This window comes from Solea solea, chromosome 6 (assembly GCF_958295425.1).
Source record: "Solea solea chromosome 6, fSolSol10.1, whole genome shotgun sequence".
Taxonomy (NCBI): Eukaryota; Metazoa; Chordata; class Actinopteri; order Pleuronectiformes; family Soleidae; genus Solea; species Solea solea.
The window spans coordinates 8,140,889-8,150,533 of NC_081139.1; positions in this window are offsets into that span (position 1 = coordinate 8,140,889).

The following is a 9,645-nucleotide window of genomic DNA, read 5'->3' on the forward strand; positions in this document are numbered from 1 at the left end:
CGGGGGGTGCTGTGCCAATCTCAGCTACATCGGGCGATAGGCGGGGTACACCCTGGACAGTTCGCCAGTCCATCGCAGGGCCACATACAGATAGAGACAAACAACCATTCACTCTCACACTCACTCCTATGGTCAATTTAGAGTGTCCAATTTACCTATCCCCACATTGCATGTTTTTGGACTGTGGGAGGAAGCCGGAGAACCCGGAGAGAACCCACGCACACACGGGGAGAACATGCAAACTCCATGCAGAAAGGCCCTTGTTCCAACCGGGGCTCGAACCCGGGTCTTCTCGCTGCAAGGCGAGAGTGCTAACCACTACACCACCGTGTGGCCCTCATAGTATAGTATGTCGTCCAAATTTTGACAAAAAAGTCATAGTATAGTAAGTCGTCCAAAATGAGACAAAAAAGTCATAGTATAGTATGTCGTCCAAATTTTGACAAAAAAGTCATAGTATAGTATGTTGTCCAAGATACACTAAAATGGCGTCTAGAGCTGGAACTGAGCCCATCACAATGTTGCAACTGCAAGAGAGTTAAATGTTTCTAACCACTACGCCACCATGGCCCCTGAGAAAAACACTCAACTGCCATAGTATAGTATAATGTCAAAATTCGGTCAAAAAAGTCATAGTAAAGTATGTCGTCCAAAATGAGACAAAAAAGTCATAGTATAGTATGTCGTCCAAATTTTGACAAAAAAGTCATAGTATAGCATGTCGTCCAAAATCAGTCAAAAAAGTCATAGTATAGTAAGTCGTCCAAAATGAGACAAAAAAGTCATAGTATAGTATGTCGTCCAAATTTTGGCAAAAAAGTCATAGTATAGTATGTCGTCCAAAATTGTTCGAAAAAGGCATGGTATAGTATGTCGTCCAAATTTTGAAAAAAAGTCATAGTATAGTATGTCGTTCAAAATCAGTCAAAAAAGTCATAGTATAGTATGTCGTCCAAATTTTGACAAAAAAGTCATAGTATAGTATGTCGTCCAAATTTTGACAAAAAAGTCATAGTATAGCATGTTGTCCAAAATCAGTCAAAAAAGTCATAGTATAGTAAGTTGTCCAAAATGAGACAAAAAAGTCATAGTATAGTATGTCGTCCAAAATGAGACAAAAAAGTCATAGTATAGTATGTTGTCCAAAATTGGTCAAAAAAGTCATAATATACTATGTCTACCAAATCTTGACAAAAAAGTCATAGTAAAGTATGTCGTCCCAAAATTAGACAAAAAAGTCATAGTAAAGTATGTCGTCCAAAATGAGACAAAAAAGTCATAGTATAGTATGTCGTCCAAATTTTGACAAAAAAGTCATAGTATAGTATGTCGTCCAAAATGAGACAAAAAAGTCATAGTATAGTATGTTGTCCAAAATTGGTCAAAAAAGTCATAATGTACTATGTCTACCAAATCTTGACAAAAAAGTCATAGTATAGTATGTCGTCCAAAATCGGTCGAAAAAGGCATAGTATAGTATGTCGTCCAAATTTTGACAAAAAAGTCAAAGTAAAGTATGTCGTCCAAAATGAGACAAAAAAGTCATAGTATAGTATGTCGTCCAAAATCTGACAAAAATGTCATAGTTATCATAGTATGTTGTCCAAAATTTGAGAAAAAAATCTTAGTTAGATGACATACCAAACTATGACATTTTGGTCTCATTTAGGATGTTCGCCTGTAGGATGTGGTTGCATGGTGGTGCAGTGGTTAGTGGAGTCCACCAGTGTTGCTGTTGTAAGGAAGTGCTGGATTCAATACCAGATCTGGCATCTCGTGCAGTGATGATCTCCCTGTTGCTCCTATGTCTTATTAAAACAGATTTTGGTTTTAAACATGTGAAATGTTTCACACAACAAAATGTTATAGAAAAGTACAACATGAAAGAACAGTGTTTACTAATGCATGGGAGACATACTCCACACAGAAATAACCCCAACACAGAATTGAACACAGCACATTCTTGCAACAGTAACATGGTTAAGATCTACTAACCACTACGCCACCATGCCGTTCAGGTCTTACAAAATGTCATAGTTTAGTATGTTGTCCAAAAATGAGAGAAAAATGTCATAGTTTAGTATGTCGTCCAAATTTTTGACCAAAAATCATAGTATAGTATGTCGTCCAAAATCACTCAGAAAAGTCATGGTATAGTATGTCGTCCATATTTTGACAAAAAAGTCATAGTATAGTATGTCGTCCAAAATGAGAAAAAAAAGTCATAGTATAGTATGTCGTCCAAATTGTGACAAAAAAGTCATAGTATAGTATGTTGTCAAAATTTTGCCAAAAAAGTCATAGTATAGTATGTCGTCCAAATTTTGCCAAAAAAGTCATAGTATAGTATGTCTTCCAAAATGAGACAAAAAAGTCATAGTATAGTATGTCGTCCAAATTTTGACAAAAAAGTCAGAGTATAGTATGTCGTCCAAAATGAGACAAAAAAGTCATAGTATAGTATGTCGTTCAAAATCAGTCAAAAAAGTCATAGTATAGTATGTCGTTCAAAATCGGTCAAAAAAGTCATAGTATAGTATGTCGTCCAAATTTTGACAAAAAAGTCATAGTATAGTAAGTCGTCAAAAATGAGACAAAAGAGTCATAGTATAGTATGTCGTCCAAATTTTGACAAAAAAGTCATAGTATAGTATGTTGTCCAAGATACACTAAAATGGCGTCTAGAGCTGGAACTGAACCCATCACAATGTTGCAACTGCAAGAGAGTTAAATGTTTCTAACCACTACGCCACCATGGTCCCTGAGAAACACACTCAACTGCCATAGTATAGTATAATGTCAAAATTCGGTCAAAAAAGTCATAGTAAAGTATGTCGTCCAAAATGAGACAAAAAAGTCATAGTAGAGTATGTCGTCCAAATTTTGACAAAAAAGTCATAGTATAGTATGTCGTCCAAAATCGGTCAAAAAAGTCATAGTATAGTATGTCTTCCAAAATCGGTCAAAAAAGTCATAGTATAGTATGTCGTCCAAATTTTGACAAAAAAGTCATAGTATAGCATGTCGTCCAAAATCAGTCAAAAAAAGTCTTAGTATAGTAAGTCGTCCAAAATGAGACAAAAAAGTCATAGTATAGTATGTCGTCCAAATTTTGGTAAAAAAGTCATAGTATAGTATGTCGTCCAAAATTGTTCGAAAAAGGCATAGTATAGTATGTCGTCCAAATTTTGACAAAAAAGTCATAGTATAGTAAGTCGTCCAAAATCGGTCAAAAAAGTCAGTATAGTATGTCGTCCAAAATGAGACAAAAAAGTCATAGTATAGTATGTCGTCCAAAATCGGTCGAAAAAGGCATAGTATAGTATGTCGTCCAAAATGAGACAAAAAAGTCATAGTATAGTATGTTGTCCAAAATTGGTCAAAAAAGTCATAATATACTATGTCTACCAAATCTTGACAAAAAAGTCATAGTATAGTATGTCGTCCAAAATCAGTCAAAAAAGTCATAGTATAGTAAGTCGTCCAAAATCGGTCAAAAAGTCAGTATAGTATGTCGTCCAAATTTTGACAAAAAAGTCATAGTATAGTAAGTCGTCCAAAATCGGTCAAAAAGTCAGTATAGTATGTCGTCCAAATTTTGACAAAAAAGTCATAGTATAGTATGTCGTCCAAAATAAGACAAAAAAGTCATAGTATAGTATGTCGTTCAAAATCAGTGAAAAAAGTCATAGTATAGTATGTCGTCCAAAATCGGTCGAAAAAGGCATAGTATAGTATGTCTTCCAAATTTTGACAAAAAGTCATAGTAAAGTATGTCGTCCAAAATGAGACAAAAAAGTCATAGTATAGTATGTCGTCCAAAATGAGACAAAAAAGTCATAGTATAGTATGTCGTTCAAAATCAGTCAAAAAAGTCATAGTATAGTATGTCGTCCAAAATGAGACAAAAAAGTCATAGTATAGTATGTCGTCCAAAATGAGACAAAAAAGTCATAGTATAGTATGTCGTCCAAAATCGGTCGAAAAAGGCATAGTATAGTATGTCGTCCAAAATACTCATAGAAAAGTATGTCGTCCAAGATACACTAACACAGCATCTGCAGCAGGAACCAAACCCATCACAATGTTGTGCAACAGAGTTAACTGCTTCTAACCAGTACGCCACCATGTCCCGTGGGTGTTACTGTCAAATGCCATAGTATAGGATGTCATCAAAATTCGGTCAAAAAAGTCATAGTACAGTCTTCTTCTTTTCATTTCGGCTGCTCCCTTCAGGAGTTGCCACAGCGAATCAACCTCCTTCATCTAACCCTGTTCTCTGTATCCCCCTCTCTCACACCAACTAACTTTATCCGGGCTTGGGACCGGCTCAAAAAGACACTGGCTTGTGACCTCCTAAGGCTCCATTAAATAAAAAAAAAACACACACATCAAGTTTTAAAAGTTCAACCCACCCAAATGTTACTCCTTTACCAGCACAAGTCCTTTTTTTTAGTTTACTATACATTTACTGTACATTAGAAAATGGAAATCCTCCTGATCATGGCACGACCGACAATAAAAACATTCCAACATACGGAGTTGTGACATTCACACATACACACCTCAGCTTTTAGAAGGACGGACGAGGAACTGGACGTATGTGCCTACACATCCTTAACAGTCTCATCTACATGACTCCCCTAATGACCACTACATATTCACGCTGTGGTGGCGACACACAGACGGTGAGCCCGGAGGATAAAGATGAGAAGGCTTCAACTTGATTACATCATATGTGCAGTGAAATAATACAGCCCCAGTAATCAGTGCAATGTGTGTGTGTGTGTGTGCATGAATATTTTTGGCAATTCCAGCACTTGTGCTATTAGGAAGAATTTATTATTATTCTTTAGAGCTCGTAACTCTTTCACTTAAACAATCCTCAATGCAAATGTGTTCAACCCTATGAGTAGCATCAGGTCTTGTCACAAGAAGACCTGGGATCATGTTCTTCTTTCGATTTCTTGATCATCTGCCTCCATCTTGTCCTCTCCCTCGTGTCCTCTTCAATGACACCGACTGTCCTCGTGTCCTCCTTCACAACATCCATGATCCCTCTCTGTGCACGGCTGCATGCAAATTAGAAAGCAGATACATAATAAGACACATCCAGCATGTAGCCTCTAATTTGTATGCAGCTGTGCACACTGCTCTTACCTTTGTGCTACAAGCCTCCTGCTGGAGTATTAGAGAGACAAAAGCTTTCATTTGCATGATTTGTGTGACGCGGTGGCTCCCAACCTGGAGTTAAAAAGTGGAACAGGATCAGACGGTGGGGCCACGAGGCGGTGTCGTGGCTATAGCGCTGTTGCCATGCAGCAAAAAGACCAAACAAGGGCATTCAGTTTCCATCCACAGTCCAAAAACATGCAGAGGTTAATTGGACACTTAATTGACCTCAGTAAATGGTTGTTTGTCTCTGTCTTGGTTCTGAGATGGACTGGACTTGGACCTGTCCAGGGTTTACTGTAGGATTGACACCAGCTGCCTTGCAATGGAAGTATTGCGATAATTACCCGAAAATGCCCTTATTCTGGTAATGAGAAACCCAACATATGACAGACATACACAAGTTTTCTTTCCATTCACCATCATCAAATTCCATCATAATCATAATTTTTGAGTGTTCTGGTGGAGCACTGGCTAAAGCAATGTCTGAGGGATGTCTTCATGAAGTTTTCCCTGTTTTTATTCCTTCCTGTTAAAACCCCTCAGAGCTGTATGACTGCAGTACAGGATGTATTATTAGCATGTAATCCACTGGGTACCACTGTGCAGCTCCTACATAGTTCTGCACTGATTCCAGTTCACGTTGATGTAGTAGTGTAACCTGTTCACCTGTGACTCATTGAGAAGCTTTGTTTAGCGAGTGCGTGTGACCCACAACAATGTGGTGTGTCTTCTGTCCAGGTCAAAGTCTGTGGCAACAGCCGGTTTAATCTGCATTTTAATCTGCAAGGACTATGTCTCTAGGTCTTTTTTTTTATTAAAGGCGACACAAAGTCTGTCTCCACAAAATTCACAAATACGTATGTAACACTGTTCTTTTACATTTTGTCTTGTGACATAGTTCATATGTAATAAGAACTCCAGCAGCAGCAGCAGCCGTTTAGTTGAACTGAAAAATGGGGAAGTTACTTTGTGCAGACAAAACCAATTACAGGTTATCACATACAAGCTGCACTCGACAAACGGCCAAACTGTGTGATGAGGAGGAGGAGGAGTAGGAAAAAGGGTATTTTTATTTCCTACAAGAGTTTTGGAAACAAGAGTAGAATTCTTTTAAATTGGCCCGTACAACCTCTGCAGAAATAAGTTGTTGCTTGGTTGAGTCCTCTCTCGTTAGTCGTGTCTCAGTCCTCAGACCTTAGTGGTAAACTTAAACAGTTCCTCAGAAATGAGAGTCTGCCTCATTAGAACCAGGTTTTGGTCCCCATAAAGGCTTACTGGTCCTGACAAGTTCAGTGCATATGCCAGAAAAGATCACACAGAGACATTAAATTAGTTTCGACAACAGATGAGTCAGTCATCATTTATTTTTAGATCTAATAACCTATTGTCATTGCAGAGATGTTGCCCATGTTGTGTTTTGTAGGTCGGGCTTTTAAGGTCAGCAAAAACACAACTGTGTTGTGTTTGTCATGGTGAGGGAGTGTCCTCCTCTCTGTTTGTCTTGTGTGTTTGTGTGTCTGCTTGGTGGGCGTGGCCAACCCAGATCCTGAAGTCCCTCCTCCTGAAGACTCCTCCCCTGTAGATCATCTCTCTGCACCAGTCTCTGGCCAGATTGTTCCTCTACACAGTGTGGCACACATCTAGCCAGCTCTAGTCATTGTTGAATTTGGTCTGGGTTTTCTTTTCCACTTGTTCCACAATTGTTTGGTCCAGTTCTGCTGAGGTCCTGTTATGTTTACCTGCCTGCAGAGTGCTTGCACAGGTCTTGAGAGTCTTAAAGTCTGGAATTTTGCAGTCTGCACATGTTTGTGTGAAGTTGGTGCACTTTTGTGATTTTTCAGTTTATTACTGTGAATTCTGCATTCATTCATTCATTCATTCATTCAGAAAGTAGGCATGCATGTATACAACTACATAAAGTCAAGGTCTTGGAATAACATGAAAAAAATCTGGATTTTTTTTTTTATTAGGGAATAGGAAAAGCACCTGTCTCTTCACTGCCTCTGCTCAGCCAACAATTGAATTATTTCTGTTAAATAAACCCTTTTAAGACCTGACCAGTCAGCCTGTCTTTGTTCTGTTAAACTTAAACTTTATTGCCCTGTAAAATTATTAGCGTACACCCCTGTACCTCCTGTAAATGTGAGGTTTTTTGTTCTTTCTTTGGTTATCATTTGGAGGGAAATATGCATATATGTTTTCATTTACTGGATTAAAGTTACCATTTACTTTGCACATGCAGATTATTTTCAAACAAAACAAGATAATGACTTAATTAAAAACAAAAATGATGTTAGACTTCATATCATTTGGGATAGATTCACTGGGGAGATTACATGGATACAACACCGGAGCTCAAAATGGAAGAAAGCACTGACACCACTTCTCAAAATGTATCATACACTGCCACCTAGTGGATGTACACTGTATAACACCTGGCCTGGCTTTTGATTGGACTCACATTTTTGCCTCTTTGATGCAAAAACACAGTTGTTATCAAAGCCACCGACGAGGTCCCTCATCTCCATCCGCGCTGTTCTTTTATGAAAGACCTTCGCTGTGGACTCACAGTGACGATGAGTCAGCGTCAGAGCAGGAACACATTGCTCTGTTACGCAGAAATTCTGAATGATTTGAAAATCTGGCCAAGAGCTTCCTCATTATCTGCTGCCTGAAATACATTTCGCCAGGAGTCACTGACTGATTGACGACATCAAAGAGACAGTGAGGATGCACACATGCAACATGCTCACACGTTTAAAAAGGACTTAATGGTCCGTGTGGCCAAACGGTGGCCATGTCTGAGATTTTTGAGGAAGAAAAAATACACATCTAATGAGGTCGTGTCCACAGCATGGTTTTCTGTCATGCTATTTTCAAATACTCCAACAAATAAGATTATGTTTTTATGTTTTTGACTGCATGTGAGCAGCGTCCAAGCACCCAAGAAGTAACAGATTTTTGATCAAACTTTCTGGGTATGATGAGCCAAATCCAGATTGAATCATTTTTGTTTGTTTTCCCTGAAACAATTGTTAAGTTGCTGTTGTGTGTTGACATGGGCACATGTTTGTGCTCTCTGACTGCTTTAAAATAAAGACCTCATGAGCCAAGCTTAACCCTTAGAACACTAAGCATGTCGGCTGCTTTTTTCCCATTACTATGTTAAAACAGAGGATATAAGGATGTGCAATATAGAGAGTCTTAAAACCATTTTTTCCCAGCACAACTGAAAAAGCAATAAATAATCACCAACTACATAAACACACGTTAGCAAAAAGTACGTCACAGTTCAAAGTTCGCTTGGCTCGTATTTATGAACAAAAATAGAAAGAAAAAAACAGTCTATTTTGTGACTATAAGGAGTTGTGTCTTTTTTCGACTGCAACCTACCAAAGGGTGCAGCACCTGTGGCACAGCAGTGCTGTGTGAGCATTAAGGGTTAACTTAAGGGTTAATTTAAGACAGCCTTAGAGGACTAATCCATCTTTCCAGCTACTGCTACACTCCGTCTGTCCGTCTTCCATCATTGAATCATATCTTGCATCACAGAACAGAACAGAAAGAGAACACTGTGGATAATGTGTTTTTCTTTATTTCATACTTCTTGACTGATCTTTTTCTTAATATGAAGTTGTTATGCCTCATAACAAAAGAACTTGTTTGAAGAATGAAGGGGGTGGGGGGGGGGGGGGGGGGGAATTGTGGCTCACAAAATAAAGACAATCTCTCATAATATTCTTTACAAATTCTTCTTACAACAAAAAAAACCATGAACAATGCCTCTGTTGTGACAGTAGAATACAACACAAAAATAAAGTTCTTGCACTCAACATTTGACTTTAATCTAACGGAGACCAAAGGAAACAAAAGAAAAAAGGAACAGAACGTCCTGTACTCGCAAATAAACGTTAGCTCCTGAGATTCTCCGTGGACAGAGTCACTGTTCTGAAGCTGCAACTACGGCAACGGTGACACTGTGACATCGCAGTGGCGCAAAGATAGCGACAAACCTCTGAAACCTCTGAAGCCTCTGACCTTGCCGTACAGGAGTGATGACAAGGACGAGTGCCGACGAAACGAGACCGAAAACCTCCACTGACAACGTCACCTTTACCTCTTCTTCTTCTGTCTGATGATCGGAAATGAAAAAAAAAAAAGAGAAATGGACACAAAGAGAAGATTGAACATGTGTATAATTATCTCGCGTTCACACAAAGGCATTTACAGGCAATGACGACGACGTTAGTGACGGGGGGGGGGACGACTTTGGTGACGCAGAAACCGCTTGTGATACCTGACATTTTAATATTGCTTTGATAGAAAAGTATTAACAAATAATCACCGACTGTGCGACCGTTAGATTCACGCGCGGAAAAAAGAAAAGAAAAACCTGTGGAGGAGTTGGCGAGCACATATTTATGTATACAGAGAAAATCTTGCGTGGTCTACTGTAGATGTTTTGTTTCA